Source organism: Pinus tabuliformis, chromosome Q (assembly GCF_031772625.1).
Source record: "Pinus tabuliformis cultivar Carrire ecotype Pingquan chromosome Q, CPIR1, whole genome shotgun sequence".
NCBI classification, from domain to species: domain Eukaryota; kingdom Viridiplantae; phylum Streptophyta; class Pinopsida; order Pinales; family Pinaceae; genus Pinus; species Pinus tabuliformis.
Genome location: NC_142296.1, coordinates 1,039,405,785 through 1,039,421,833, shown reverse-complemented (window position 1 = coordinate 1,039,421,833; position 16,049 = coordinate 1,039,405,785). Strand labels below are relative to the sequence as shown.

Genomic DNA, 16,049 nt, shown 5'->3' with positions numbered 1-16,049 from the left:
ACTGGGCCAGTGTTACTTGGGAGTGGGAGCGAAAGCGGGGAGCGGGAATGAAAATGGGAGCAGGAGCGACATTTTCAAAAGCTCCCGGTTTGGGAGCGAATCCCGGAGCGATTATATATATATATATATATATATATTTTATATATTTTATATTTTGATACATATATGTCAACAAAAACATGTAGAATGATGAATTAAATATAAAAAACATAACAAAACATAGATTGATCATTGAACCATAAACCATATAACATCAATCATCTAGAAGTTATAATCTAGATTCTTCATCAACCACGTCCGCAAGTTAGTAACATACAACTATTGAGTCTCGTAGTCGTGAATCTTGATTCATGATTCATCAATCTTAAAGTTTCAACTTCAAGCTTTCAAAATTGAAAATTCAATATATAACATTTATCATCATTGATCTCCAAAGTTGTACTTGTAAGCTAAGTTTAACCATTACAAGAAATAATATCTAAAGACTAACATGAAATGAAATATCATAAAATGAATTATGAAATGAAATGAAACAACTTTCACGAAGCATCATATTCATAATTCAGAATCATTACCAATGAGTTATAATTGCGGCTTGCCAACTTCAAACTTCAAACTTAAATTGTCACAGTCATATATTGTTTACAAAAAATATCATTATGATATGAAAGAGTCGAGAGTCCAGACTCAACAGTTATGAAAACTAATAGAAACTAGAAAAGACAAGTAAACTGTAAATCTATTATCTACTACTACATGTGGCCCTTGCCACGAGAAGTGTCTAATGTATGAGCAGGTCGTGGTGGTCTTCTAGGAGTCTCCCGCACAAACCGGTGACCAGAACTAGAAAGCACATGCCCTCCACGTGAAGGTGTAGATGGAGGCGGCGACAACAAAGGAACAAGACTCAGAACTTGAGCACTGCTACTGGATGGTGGAGGTGGCATGGTTGTTGCTTCATCTTGCTCTCTTATAGGTTCCACTTCCAGTTCTTCTATATGTATAGTGCCATCCTCCAAATTATCATCCTCTGGGTGGTTGTCCCAAATTTTATATGTTGGATCCTCATCAGCGCGATCACAGTAATGACTCAACAGCCTCAAGTTGTAGTGCACATAAACCAAGCTTTTTGCTTGGTTTTCATTGAGTCTGTTTCTTTTCACATTATGCATGAAGCTATAGGTGCTCCAACACCTCTCTGCAGAAGAAGTATTTACAACTTGTGAGAGAACTTTTTTTGCCAATTTTGGCAAAAGTCCATGGCCGCCATATGATTCCCACCATGTGAGAGCATCAAATCTGTCTCTATCTTCCATTGCATGAAAGGGTACCAAATAAACTAGTGCCACTGAAGTATCCGCCTCAGAGTTGCGGGGAGTGCTCCCCCCCCTCGCTCTCGCTCCCAATTCGTGCTCCGGGTGGGAGCGGCTTGGGAGCACGCTCCCGATAAAAAAATTTGCACTCCCTGCCAATTTCGGGAGCGACATCGAGAGCATCGCTCCCGGAGCGAAAATTACAGCTTGGGAGCGATTAGGGAGCGATCGCTCCCGAGCATTAAATTTTCGCTCCTGGAGCGATTCGACCGACGCCGGGAGCTATCTGGGTGGAAAAAAAGTTGCGGACGCGAAAAAAAATCAAATTTAAAAAAAAATTATGTTTTAAAAACTCAATGGGGCAAACAAAAATTTCATTATCACTTGAATGAGAGAAAGAGCAAAGGAGAGCAAGAGCAAAGGAGCAAGGAGCAAGTGTCGAGGAGCAAGTAGCAACCCTGCAAAGAGGTAAGTAACTTAGTAATTTAGTTAGGTAGTAATTTAGTTTATTTAGTTCATTAACTATATTTAGTAAAAAAATCATGAATCTAAATTAAATTAATAAATTAAATTAATTAATTTAAATAAATTAAATTAATTTGTAGATTCAAAAGCCTACAAATATCAAACATCATGGACCTGGCTATATTTCTTGGCATTTTCCTTTTCTTGGTCCCTTTTATGGTTATTATGGTGTTGGAGAGTAGGAAACAGAGGGGCCAAAATGAAGAGGGGGATGAAGAAGCTGGAGAAAGTGGATTGGATGAAAACCCGATGAGGAGGAGCTCGAGGAGGGTGAACATGAGTCTCTCAAAAAACTAAACAAGACCAAACCCCATGTGGAAATATGTTAACAGGCCTGAAGCAGGGAAAGGGGTGGAACCACAAAATTTCATTGCCCCCATTGCAACAATAATTACACAGGTTCATACACCCGTGCCAGAAAACACCTCTGTGGGAAAATGGCATGGGATGGAGATAAACAAATAGGAATCAAAACTTGTACAGGTGTGTCAGCAGCAGATAGAGCCAAATACATAAGGGAAGAGGAGGAAGCCCAATACAAATCAAAAAAATCAAGGGTTTCTTTGAACCAAGCTCACAATCACATGCACAAAGAACTCCTTCAGCATCCTCCCAAGGCAGTGGATATGGAGGCACAGGGTCACCAGGTTTAAGGCATAAAACCATATCAGATTTCCTTGATGAAGGGTGTAGGAATGATGTGGATTCAAAAGTTTACAGGTTTCTCTATGCATGTGGGATACCATTCAATGTTCTTCGCTCACCTTATTGGCACGAAATGGTTTCTGCCATAAATGATGCCCCTAAAGGATACAAGAGCCATGGCTATGACAAGGCAAGAACTGATGGACTTGATCATGAAAAAGCAAAAATATCACATTCTTTGAATAGAATGACAAGTTCTTGACTGACCATGGGGTGTCCATTGTATCTGATGGATGGACAAATGTAAAAGGCAAGCCATTGATAAGTGTTCTTGCTGTGTCTATTAGTGGTGCCATCTTTCTAACTGCACATGATTACTCAGACAAGTTCAGGATTGCCATCAACATTGCAGAAGCATTACTTGAAACAATTGACCGTATTGGGCCATACAATGTCATCCAAGTCATCACTGATAATGCTCCTAATTGTAAGGCAGCGGGAGCAATTATTGAGGATAAATACCCCAACATATTTTGGTCTGGATGTTTGGTTCACACATTGAACCTTTTGATGCATGATTTTGTCAAGAACAAAAATGCACAATACAAATGGATTGGTGATTTGTACAAGAAAGGCAAACAAATGATAAAATTTATTACAAATAAAGCAATACCCATGGCCTTTTCCGCAGTCACTCGAGATTGGAGTTGTTGAAGATTGCAAAGACCAGATTTGGTAGCTATTACCTCACCTTCAGGCGCCTTTTGAAGGTAAGAGAGTTATTGGCTAGCATGGTATCAAGTCCACATTGGCAGGTATTAAAGGAAAGGGCTACAAATGCAGCTGATAGGCAAGGTTTTGAACTGGTGGAGGAGGCCGCTCTTGATGGTCAGTTTTGGACAAGTGTGAGGCAAGTATTGGATTTCACCAAGCCCATTTATCACATGATTCGGTTTGCAGATACAGACAAACCAGTGATTGGTGAGGTGTATGAGAAAATGGATACCATGTTGGGGCAAATAAAAGATATTGTTCATAATAGAGATCCCAACTTGTACAAACTGATTCATGATTGTGTGTGTGAACGGTGGAATAGACTTAATCTTCCACTACATTGCTTGGCGTATATCCTTACGCCAAAATACTACTTTACATCTTGGTTGGGCCGACCTGCACCAGGGGGTGGGATTAGGGCCAAACCCCATTTAGATGCAGAGGTAACTAGAGGATATTTGCAAGAATTAGAAGAGTTGATACCTGATAGGGAGGAATGTGCAGCTGTGCGCCTTGAAATAGGAAAATACTTCAGTGGCACTGGTTTGTTTGGTACCTTCCATGCAATGGAAGACAGAGACAGATTTGATGCTCTCACATGGTGGGAAACATATGGCGGCCATGGACTTTTGCCAAAATTGGCAAAAAAAAGTTCTATCACAGGTTGTGAATACTTCTTCTGCAGAGAGGTGTTGGAGCACCTACAGCTTCATACACAATGTGAAAAGAAACAGACTCAATGAAAACCGAGCAGAAAGCTTGGTTTATGTGCACTACAACTTGAGGTTGTTGAGTCATTACTGTGATCGGGCTTATGAGGATCCCACATATAAAATTTGGGACAATCGCCCAGAGGATGACAATTTGGAGGATGGTATAGTGCATCTTGAAGAACTGGAAGAGGAACTTATAAGGGATGAAGATGAAGCAGCTGCAGCTGCAGCAGCCATGCCACCTCCACCTCCACCATCCAGTAGCAGTGCTCGAGGTCTGAGTCTTGTTCCTTTGCTGTCGCCACCTCCATCTACACCCACACGTGGAGGGCATGTGCCTTCTAGTTCTGGTCGTCGGTCTGTGCAGGAGACTCCTAGAAGACCACCACGACCTGCTTATACTCCTGGAGACTCTCGTGGCAAGGGCCACATGTAGATTTACAGTTTACTTGTCTTTTCTAGTTTCTATTAGTTTTCATAATTGTTGAGTTTTGAGTCCTTGACTCTTGACTTTTGACTTCATAATGATATTTTTTGTAAACAATATATGACTGTGACAATGAAAATTTGAAGTTTGAAGTTGGCAATTATGACGCATTGGTAATGATTGTGAATTATGAATATGATGCTTCGTGAAAGACTAAAGTTGTTTCATTTCATTTCATTATTCATGTTTCATTTTATAACATTTCATTTCATGTTAACAGTTAGAAGTTAGGACTTAGAAATATCTAAGATATTACTTCTTGTAATGGTTAAACTTAGCTTACAAGTACAACTTTGGTGATCAATGATGATAAATGTTATATATTGAATTTTCAATTTTGAAAGCTTGAAGTTGAAACTTTAAGATTGAATTTGATGAATCATGATTCACGAGACTCAATATGTTGCAGTTGTAATATGTATTTTACTAACTTGTGGACATGGTTGATGAAGATTATAATTTCTAGATGATTGATGTGATATGGTTCAATGATCAGTCTATGTTTTTTTATATCTAATTCATCATTCTACATGCTTTTGTTGACATATATGTATCAAAAATTAAAAAATATAAAAAATATATATATTTTTAAAAAATCGCTTCTGGATTTGCTCCCAAACCGGGAGCTTCTAAAAATGGTCGCTCCCGCTCCCCGCTCCCAAGTAACATTGATCTGCCTAATTCAAGGCGCACACTAACACATTCCTCCCTATCAGGTATCAACTTTTCTAATGCTTCAAAATATCCTTTAGATACCTCTTCATCTATATGGGGTTTGGCCCTAACCCCACCCCCTGGTGCAGGTTGGCCCAACTAAGATGTAGAGTAGTATTTTGGCGTAATGATATACGCCAAGCAATGTAGTGGAACATTAAGTTTATCCCACCGTACACACACAATTGTGAATTAGTTTGTACAAGTTGGGATCATTGTTATGAACAATATTTTTTATTCGCCCCAACATGGTATCCATCTGCTCATACACCTTGCCAATCACTGGTTTATCTGTATCTGCAAACTGAATCATGTGATAAATGGGATTGGTGAAATCCAATGCTTGCCTCACATGTCCCCAAAACATACCATCAAGAGTGGCCTCCTCCACCTGTTCAAAACCTTGCCTGTCAGCTGCATTTGTAGCCCTTTTCTTGAATACTTGCCAGTGTGGACTTGATACCATGCTAGCCAATGACTCTCTTACCTTCAAAAGGTGACTGAAGGTGAGGTAATAGCTACCAAATCTAGTCCTCGCAATCTTCAACAACTCCAATCTTGAGTGACTGTGGAAAAGGCCATGGGTATTGCTATGATTTGTAATAAATTTTATCATTTGTTTTCCTTTCTTGTACAATCACCAATTCATTTGTAATGTTCGTTTTTGTTCTTAACAATATCATGCATCAAAAGGTTCATTGTGTGAACCAAACACCCAGACCAAAATATGGTGGGGTATTTATCCTCAATAATTGCTCCCGCTGCCTTACAATTAGGAGCATTATCAGTGATGACTTGGATGACATTGTATGGCCCAATATGGTCAATTGTTTCAAGTAATGCTTTTGCAATGTTGATGGCGGTCTTGAACTTGTCTGGGTAATCATATGCTGAAAGAAAGATGGCATCACTAATAGACACAACAAGAACATTTATCAATGGCTTGCCTTTTACATTTGTCCATCCATCAGATACAATGGACACCCCATGGTCAGTCAAGAACTTGTCATTCTATTCAAAGAATGTGATATTTTTGCTTTTTCATGATCAAGTCCATCAGTTCTTGCCTTGTCATAGCCATGGCTCTTGTATCCTTTAGGGGCATCATTTATGGCAGAAACCATTTCGTGCCAATAAGGTGAGCGAAGAACATTGAATGGTATCCCACATGCATAGAGAAACCTGTAAACTTTTGAATCCACATCATTCCTACACCCTTCATCAAGGAAATCTGATATGGTTTTATGCCTTAAACCTGGTGACCCTGTGACTCCATATCCACTGCCTTGGGTGGATGCTGAAGGAGTTCTTTGTGCATGTGATTGTGAGCTTGGTTCAAAGAAACCCTTCGATTTTTTAGATTTGTATTGGGCTTCCTCCTCTTCCCTTATGTATTTGGCTCTATCTGCTGCTGACACACCTGTACAAGTTTTGATTCCTATTTGTTTATCTCCATCCCATGGCATTTTCCCACAGAGGTGTTTTCTGGCACGGGTGTATGAACCTGTGTAATTATTGTTGCAATGGGGGCAATGAAATTTAGTGGTTCCACCCCCTTTCCCTGCTTCAGGCCTGTTAACATATTTCCACAATGGGGTTTGGTCTTGTTTAGTTTTTTGCGCTGACTCATGTTCACTCTCGTCCAGCTCCTCCTCACCGAGGTTTTCATCAAATCCACTATGTCCCCCTTCTTCGTCCCTTTCTTCATTTTCAATTTCAACCCTCCTTTTTCTACTCTCCAGCACCATAATAACCAAAAAAGGGACCAAGAAGAAGAAAATGCTAAGAAATATAACCATGATGTTTGAAATTTGATGTTTTGAATATGCAAAATTTAAAAAAATGGAATGGGAAATAGAGAAAAATTTATTCATTTATTTAGAAATTAGGAATAATTTAATAAACATAAAAAAAAAATTGCTAGACATTCTATTCAATATTGTAGAGCGGCGAGCCTACCTCTTTGGCATCCAATCTCCCCTTGCTCTTTGCTTCTTGCTCTCTCTTCACTCTCTCTGCGCTCCTTGCTCTCTCCTTGCTCTATCTCACTCTCTCCTTGGTCCTGAGTCCTCACTCTCACCCTCTCTCAATCTCCCTCTCTCAATTTTAGTATGGCTCTCACTCTCACTCTCACAATGATAATGAAACCCTCCTACCCTCCCTCCCTCAATTTATAACAAAAAAACCGATTTTTTTCCCGCAGGATTTTTTGTTTGTTTGTTCTATATATATATATATATATATATATATATATTTTTTTTTTTTTGTTGTTCTTTCCTTGTTTGGTAATTTATAGGCGCCATTCATTCCCGTCCATCGTTTTAGTCGCTTTGGGAGCGATTTTTATAAACCGGGAGCGGTCGGGAGTGATCGCTCCCTGACCGCTCTCGGGTTATAAAAATCGCTCCCAGAGCGACGGGAGTGACGCTCCATTATTCGCTCCGCAAAATGGTAGGGAGCACAAATTTTTTTAACGGGAGCGCGCCTCGACCCGCTCCTGAGTCGCTTCCACTCAGAGTGCGGATTGGGAGCGGGATCGAGGGGGGGTGCTCCCTCGCAACACTGCGCTGGATGATAGTCGGCGCATATCCTATGTGCTTACTTCTAGGCTTGATTGGACCTTGCCGAGGTTGTTAATGCGGGACGTAATAATAACTTGCTTTGATCCAACTACTACTTGACAAGATTCTATCCCTCTAGCTCTAAATTGAACTTCTAAGGTGTTTTTCACTCCTCTTGCTTCTTGGGCATGTCATACTTGGGATCATTTCCAAGTCCTCTACTTTTTTAAGATGAAAATATCATTTTCTGCAATGTAGCTTTTAAGGAACCTGATCCTTTGAGAAACTATAGTCTGTTACCACCTTGCCATCTGAATTAGTATGCAAGATTTTGGGGAAAAATTACGGCTTTAGTAATATTTTCTATTCACCTTTGGCTCTTGCATGAAGAGGTGTTTAGTTTATAGGTGTGAGGGATCCAATCTTGAACTAAATCATTGTGCTTATGGAAAAGGAGTTGCCTTTTGTTTGAATTTATAAGTTTTCTTTTACTTCATGCTTAGAAGAATACTGAATAATGATATTATTTGTCAGGATTTAGAAGGATTTGCCTTAGTATCAGAGTCTTGTTTGTTGCATTAACTCTATTCTTCATTGTGTTGTGTTTTGTTCATAGTACTTGACACCTAGTGATTTTAGAAACCGAGCTCTTCTATCATACAAATTGTCAAATTTGATCTTTTCTTTTGGTGAAAGCATCACATTTTCATAGCATATAAACTGTTAGTGTAGGTCATTTATATTATTATCATGGAAGATTTGTTGATGTTATGTAACGAACAAAGTTCGTATACTCAGAAGAATGCTCTGATACCAATGTTATGAACAAAGTTCATAAATGCAGTTGTGATATTCCCACTTAGCAATATTGCTAAGGGAAATATCAATCTTGCCCAATTTTTTCTTATTTCATGTTTGCACTTAGGAGATGTGGGTTCAAAGGTCCCACATGAATTTTGGGATTGAGTGGGGGCCCAAACATTAGGAAGAATGGAAAATATTGCGGCTCTAGTGGAGCGTAAGGGCCACCCCATGGAGAATTACGACCCACATGTGGAAGACACTCTCATTGGAGCAAAGTTGGTGGGGAAAGTTGAGCTGGGCCCACATGGGCATCTTGGAGGCTCTTTGATAAATAGAGCAAAAGCACTCATTTTGGTCATTCAATCACCTATTCAGAAATTGTGTCTTTGGCATAACATGCTTGAGCTAAAGCCAAGTCTCCAGTGCTGTTTAGCACATGAGTGTTTCTGAGCGACGACCTCAACCCTTGTTTTGGTGGAATTCGAGTTCCAGTGCAAGGAAGGAGTCCTACCTATACCGGTTCGTACCAACAGCAGGGAGTGTGAGTTTGTGGAGAGGATTGGCAGCAACAACACAGGGATTGTGTAGTTCTTAGAGGAGGCACACTTGGAGGTTGAGGAGTGAAGGGAATTAGGGGTTGAAACTTGAGGTGGAGTCTTGGAAGTGTTGTGGGGGCTTTTCCAGCGTTTTGGCGGAGCAACAAATGCAACATTTGCTACAGGTTACATCTTCTGCTTATGGAGGAGGGCCAAGCGTTTGGGGGTCAATTTTGGAGCGTCAAAATTAGGACAAACTCTTTCTGGGTTTTTTTGGGTTTATTGAGGAGAGGCCAAGACTAATTTGGTAGAATTTTTTGGGCAGATTTGATGGGTCAAACAGGGGTTCCATCTCAGTTGAAAACTAGAGGAGTAAGGGGAAAATTGCGCTGAAATTCCAGGGTCAACATTTGGCTAATTACTTCGTGGGTTTTTGTGGGTTATTGGTGGAGAGCTCGGGGTTAATTTCCCGGAATTTGCTGAGCATCCTAGGAGGCCCTAGCAGCAGTTGCAACCAACAACATATTTTCTGGGTAGTTTCACCGTAGAGCCTGTTAGCGCTCGAATTTGGCCTCAGGCTGAGGAAGGCAAAATCCAAGGCAACATCAAACCACTTAGCCTCGTAGCTAGCCCTACGAGGACAGGAGAGGGCTCTCTCCGGGTCTATCTCGGCAAAAGGTTTTCTAAAAGGGGCTGAGATGACTTTAAAAGAAACTGATTTTAGGCTAGTAAATTGATAAAAAAGGGGTTTTTAATAAAATGATGGGGTTTTTCTGGGCTGCATGGGGCAAAGAAACAGCTTGAACAGAGAAATGTAATCAAAAACACAGATTGTCTCCTGAGGCAAGGTAGGCAAGAAAGTTTAACATCAAATTGAGATTAAATGGAATGGCAAGACTGCTGAGGAGCTGACAAGGGCATAGAGGATGAATCCTTGTCAAATAGAAGAAAACATTAAATATGAACAAACTTAAAGGCAGAGCATACAAAATATGAATTCTACCTTAACACTTCATTTGTTCAATTGGAAATGATCATGAAATGAAATGAACACATAACAGGCTATACATGAAACAAAGGAGGACACAAATGTTAAATCTCATACCACAGGAATCTCAGAAGCCAGAGCTGTGTATTTTCATTAAAATCTCTGTCAAAGACTGTACAATGAAAGCTCTGTTTTCTCTTACACGCACACCTCTCAGAATTCTCTCCCACACTTTTCAAATGATTTTTTAATACATTAAATAAAACTCTGCTAGGGGAAAAACAAATCGACCCCAAAACAGGGGCGCTGTTTCACCTGCAGTTACAAAAATAGAGATAGAGTCATTTCTTTTTCCTAAAATAGAAGATCGTTCCCCCTAAAATCCTCTGATGGCTAACAAACTGGAGCGCAGATCCCATCGAATCAGGACTGAAGTCATTAGTAGGAGATCGGTTGCTATGTTTGGATCCATTACTTCAGCGACAAGCTGTTCATTGCTTGTATCGATGAAATCAATTGGATGCAAAGCTATGCCATTGAAATTATCACTTATGTAACGACCAATAACTGCAAGGCACTCGGACGGATCCTTTGGATCCCATTCGGCACGAAAGCAGGTCAAGTGACGATTAAAATCATGACTATGGACGATCTCATGGCTTGGATAGCTCAAATCACCAAAGATAGAATCCCATACACGTATCCGATTATCTTGGCCGGTAGTCATGATTTTACTGCCAGGTTTTGGCGAAAACTAAGCAGAGTTCACAACACGCGGGTGTTTCAACTCTCCCAGGAAGGCCCCAGCTTTTAATTGGCGAATATCCCAAAGACGAGCAAAATGATCATTGCCACAACTGATCAGAAGATCTGAATTTAATGGATTGAAATGAAGTCCCACAACTTTAGAACCCTTTTTGTGGATTAGAATGGGTTGCTCCGTTTTCTTATTTGAGCGAATGTCTATCTGGTAAAGAATCCCAAAGTTATCCGCAACCAGTAAAAGATCTTTCTCTGAATTGATATCCATGCCATATAGCATTCTCCATGTTGCCAGTCCATTCCATCCATCAGGATTGCAGTCCATCAAGAGGATTGGAACTCCCGTCTCAATATCAGTGCAGCTAAGTGTTCCATCAGATCCTGATGTGTATATATAATCATCCTTCACGGGATGAAATTTCATACTATTCAGAACGAAGGAATGTACTGTATCATAAACTGTCCTCTCTATCACTTTCTCATAGTCCCAAATACCAATTTGACCTTTCTTATCCCCTGACAATGATGTTGCACGGGTTCCCGCACCAGTGGGTGGGGTTCTCGAACCCGTCCCGGGTTCCCGCACCCAAGTACCGGATTCGGGTACGGGTTCTTCCCAGAAGAACCCAGAAGAACCGGGTTCTTCCATGAAGAACCGGGTTCTTCAAAAAAAAAATTGGGTTCTTTTCCTTTAATGGGTTCTTGGGTTCTTCGAGTTCTTTGGGTTCTTCGGGTTGGGTTCTTTGGATTCTTCATAAAAAAAATTATATTAAAAATTTAATTTTCAAATAATTTTTTTCATTGAAATTAAAAAAAAAATAATTTAAAAATTTAAAATTATTTTCTTATTAAGTTTTAACTTATAACAAATGTAAAAAACTTTAAAAACCCTAAATCTTTAAGACTTTAACTCTCTATGAACGCACACAAGCAAATATGAAATATCTGATACGTGATTTCATTCAACTTTTTTTCATTTGGTTGAGGCTTGAGCCGTCCCCGTTTACCATTTCCGGCGGCAGTGGGCAGCTTCAGCGGTAGTGGATAGAGCAGCTTCAACGGCAGTGGTATTTACAAGTTTTCATTTTCAATTTTATTATTCCATGAAAAACTTTCACAAGACCCATGTGTGAAAAATATAGGTGCATTATATTACACATTTGAACAGTGAACACCCACAGGGGCTCAACTGCATTAAGCAAAATTACAATAACGTGACAACTCATACAGTGCTTTTAAAGGCTTGCCGGAATGAATGTCACAATTTCTTGCTGTTTCGGACTGTCTGCAACATGAGCCAGAACTGTCAGTCCACTTTTATACACTCAATTCGCCTCCTACAGCTGCGGCATAGTCCCTCCTCCTTGTTGTTGTCAAACACTGAGCTGTAGGGCTTGATTCATGCCACTGTTTACACAAAACAGCCCACTGTTCACTAAGGAACAGACCTCGGCCTCCCTATGCAGACTCCTGTACCCAACCGAAGCCCTAAACAGAGATGACAGTGCCACAAACTTTCCTCTACTCAGCCCAAACTTGTTAAATTTTTAATTTTTTATACTATATACTATAATATGAGAAGTATATGTTTCAGTTCTTTTAACCTGAAATAGTTGCAATTAGGTTAATAAAGCGCAGAAAATCTTCATCATTTTTTTCATTAATGAATGGCATTACATAAATGCATTCATACACTGAATATAGCTCTGTGCTATTCTTTACAATATAAACCGTTCAGTGAGAATGTATTTCAACTCAATCATCTACACAACATTCAAGCCAGCTCTATATCTACCCTCTAAAAATGGTGTTGCTTGCCCTTGCAATGTAATTTCACCATGGATCAACATAATCCAATTAAATGGTTCAGAATTTGTTCAGGAAAAACAGTTCATAGTATATATATTTTAATTTTTGAAAAATTGAATCATTACATTGACATATAAATTCTGTGGTTTTTTTTTAGGCTTGTGGCTACATTAAAGTACAAATTATGGCTGCTGGCAGCATATATTTCACTGTTAGTATTTTAAAATTTCCTAATTCATGTTTGAAGATGCTTTAAGGCAAATTTTGAATGTAGTATGACAATGGACATATATCATGATTCATGTTAATATGTAAACAATGAACAGTTTTTTGGTGATATATTTTGAAATTTCAATGTCAATGTTGAATGTTCAATGATGTGCATGTTTAAATGATTATCATTAAAGTTTTCTTGTTTAAAGTTGAAAAAATATACAAATTCAAATTTCATATATATTATTAAATATAAAATATAATTATTAAAATTTAATATTATTATATTACCCGACGAACCCACGCACCCTGTTTCCAAAAATGTCGTCCCCGTCCCCGTCCCCGTCCCCGTCCCCACGTTTCCTGGCAACATAGCCTGACATAATAATATTCTTCTTAGTAGGGTGAAATTCTAAGCAAGTTATCCGTCTACTGTGTAACTTGATGATAGCAGAGTCAACCTGGTTGGGAATAACATAAGTTGGCTTGATCATATTGATATGATTTCTGATTTGCCGTTCAAATACAAAGTCAAAGCCACTCTGGACATATTTGCGGGGGCCAGGGACAACCCCATATTCTGTCGCTATGCGATGTGGGCATGTCATCGTGGTGTGCCCAGGCTGTTTACATAAGAAACATGGCTTTTTGAAGGCAATCAATATAGGTAGCTCCTTTGAACTTGTGACCACAGCTGCCTCTCGGTGCATTTCAACTCCAAAAGTAGATGTGATCGGGCAGTATCCCAGAGACATATTGAATTGTTACCAAGACCAATGAGAAGCAAACTGCTTGTGACCTTCCCTTCAGCGACATAATCTTTCTTCAAGACTTCCTTATTTAATCCCTTTAAAAACCGAACATCCATCACCCAGTGACTGAACTTAGGCACGATCTGAAGCCAAACTTTTTCCCTTTCAAATTTCTGGAGGAAAACTTTAGGACCTCATCAACTAAAATTACAGGAAATGAAAGAAAGAGAACAGCTTTCCATTCAGTCCATGACAATGATGTTACTGAAAACAGAATGGCTAATGGTTGTACATAGAGTACCAGTACATGAAGAACCATAGTTAAAATAATCGATGATACCAGCCATAAATTACTCCATGGAGGAAGAACAAGAAGACTTTGGTTTTCACTAAGGTTATTGAGTGCATTAAACATCTCAACCACCACGAGTACACTCATTGAGACTGTTGTTGGTCGCCGATCCTCAAATATGTTGCATGAATATGTTGTTTCTCTTTCTGAACATGTATCAAAATTAACGAGTTCCTTGTAGGGTAATTTTGGGCCACCTTCAAAATATAGAAACCACCATGCAAAACCCGCAATAGTAGCAAGACCAACATAAGCACCTATCACCAAATAACGGAAGAATAGCCACCCATTAACAATAGCTTCTTTAACCTTTCGGAGTCTCACCATCATCACTTTGCGATCCTGCTTTGCAACAAGCCCTTTTGATGTACACACCAGGGATGAAAAGAGACAGAGCATTTCACAACTCTACACTGGATACACAAACCACCAGGCTGGTTGCATATAGAGCGAACCAGTTTCCTACTAGGAAGAACAGCTCCAGAGACATCAAATATACCCATGGTACTAACCTTTAAGCACCTCTTTCCAGGCATCCACAACCCACAAACCATGTGTACCCATTGAGGTATAGTTGGGTCATGCACGGCAGCAGTGATAGTATTCTTTAACTTGAATTCACTATTCAAATATTTTCTAACCTTCCCTACTTGACCAGAGTCTTTTTCTGTATCATCTTCAAGACAACTTCTAAAGCACATTTTGTTGCACTCCTCTTTTCCAAGACAACAGACTAGCAAGACGGAGTCTAACATTGGCTCCAATGGGGATGGCAGCTGCCGCTTTTTGGAGGTGCCAAGAACCGCAGAACTTTGGGAGAGCAGACAGTGCCTCCGTCCGTTGGGCAATGGAGTCATCATTTCGACATCCAACACAGACTTTGACATATTTATGGACTGAAACTTGACTGAAATGACTAAAAACAACTAGCTTAACTAACTTAAAACTAAAGCTGCAATGAAACTGGAATAAGATGCTGCCCTTTGGCTGCTTATTTATTTACAAAATCTACCCTACTTTGCTGTAAAAAACAATAGATCAGGTAATACTGAAATGCCAGATTAACCATTCAAGTAAATCTGAAAATGATGCCGCCTGAAAATGTTTCCACGAGGACACAGATGTTATTGCTGGCAGTCCTTCATACACGTAATGATCCTGGTCATGTAGAAAACAGCCTGATCTATCAATCAAACTGAAAAACATTTCCATGTATGTTGCCATAGGATTGCGAAAGCCAGACTCTGTTGGTTGCCCCAACTCCGCAATACATATTTCCAGCTGCACACTGTCAATGCAAACATCTATAGGCAACTCTATTGTTTCTTGTTTTGAAGGAGAAAGGATTTCCAAGAACTTTTTAGGGTCTTGGAAATCATATGACTGGATCTGCTCATCTAAACATTGAATCTCCTTCTCAACTCTTTCAACAACTAACTCACAAAATCTAGTTTTAGTTTCATAAGGGAACTTTGGAGATTTCAACCAATGAAGCAAGGCACTGAAAAATTCTTCATTAATTTCAGAGTCTGCTAACTGATTTCTTACTTCTTCTACAACTTCACGCAGTGCAAGATTTGCCACATATCCCACCATTGCATGAGTGGATCAACAAGCACTGGAATGTCTGGATCGAATTGGAGTCGCCAGGTGAATGGTTCAGCGTGTATATGTGTCTGACTGTTGTCCACCATCAGCATCAGATCTGCAATTTGATTTCATGTACTGGGACAAGACAATCAACAAGTCGAATGTTCTCCCCAGTATGGTCGCCAATATGTTAGCGCTCGAATTTGGCCTCAGGCTGAGGAAGGCAAAATCCAAGGCAACATCAAACCACTTAGCCTTGTAGCTAGCCCTACGAGGACACGAGAGGGCTCTCTCCGGGTCTATCTCGGCAAAAGGTTTTCTAAAAGGGGCTGAGATGACTTTAAAAGAAACTGATTTTAGGCTAGTAAATTGAGAAAAAAGGGGTTTTTAATAGAATGATGGGGTTTTTCTGGGCTGCATGGGGCAAAGAAACAGCTTGAACAGAGAAATGTAATCAAAAACACAGATTGTCTCCTGAGGCAAGGTAGGCAAGAAAGTTTAACATCAAATT

At 39.7% G+C, this 16,049-nt stretch overlaps 1 protein-coding gene and 1 pseudogene across 2 annotated transcripts in view; one reads left to right on the top strand and one right to left on the bottom strand.

Moving 5' to 3' along the window:
* Positions 1 to 16,049, top strand: part of NADK1 (NAD kinase 1) — a 465,773-nt gene that overhangs the window by 112,763 nt on the left and 336,961 nt on the right. The window lies entirely within an intron of this gene.
* Positions 8,405 to 11,537, bottom strand: LOC149223044 (protein DAMAGED DNA-BINDING 2 pseudogene; annotated as a pseudogene).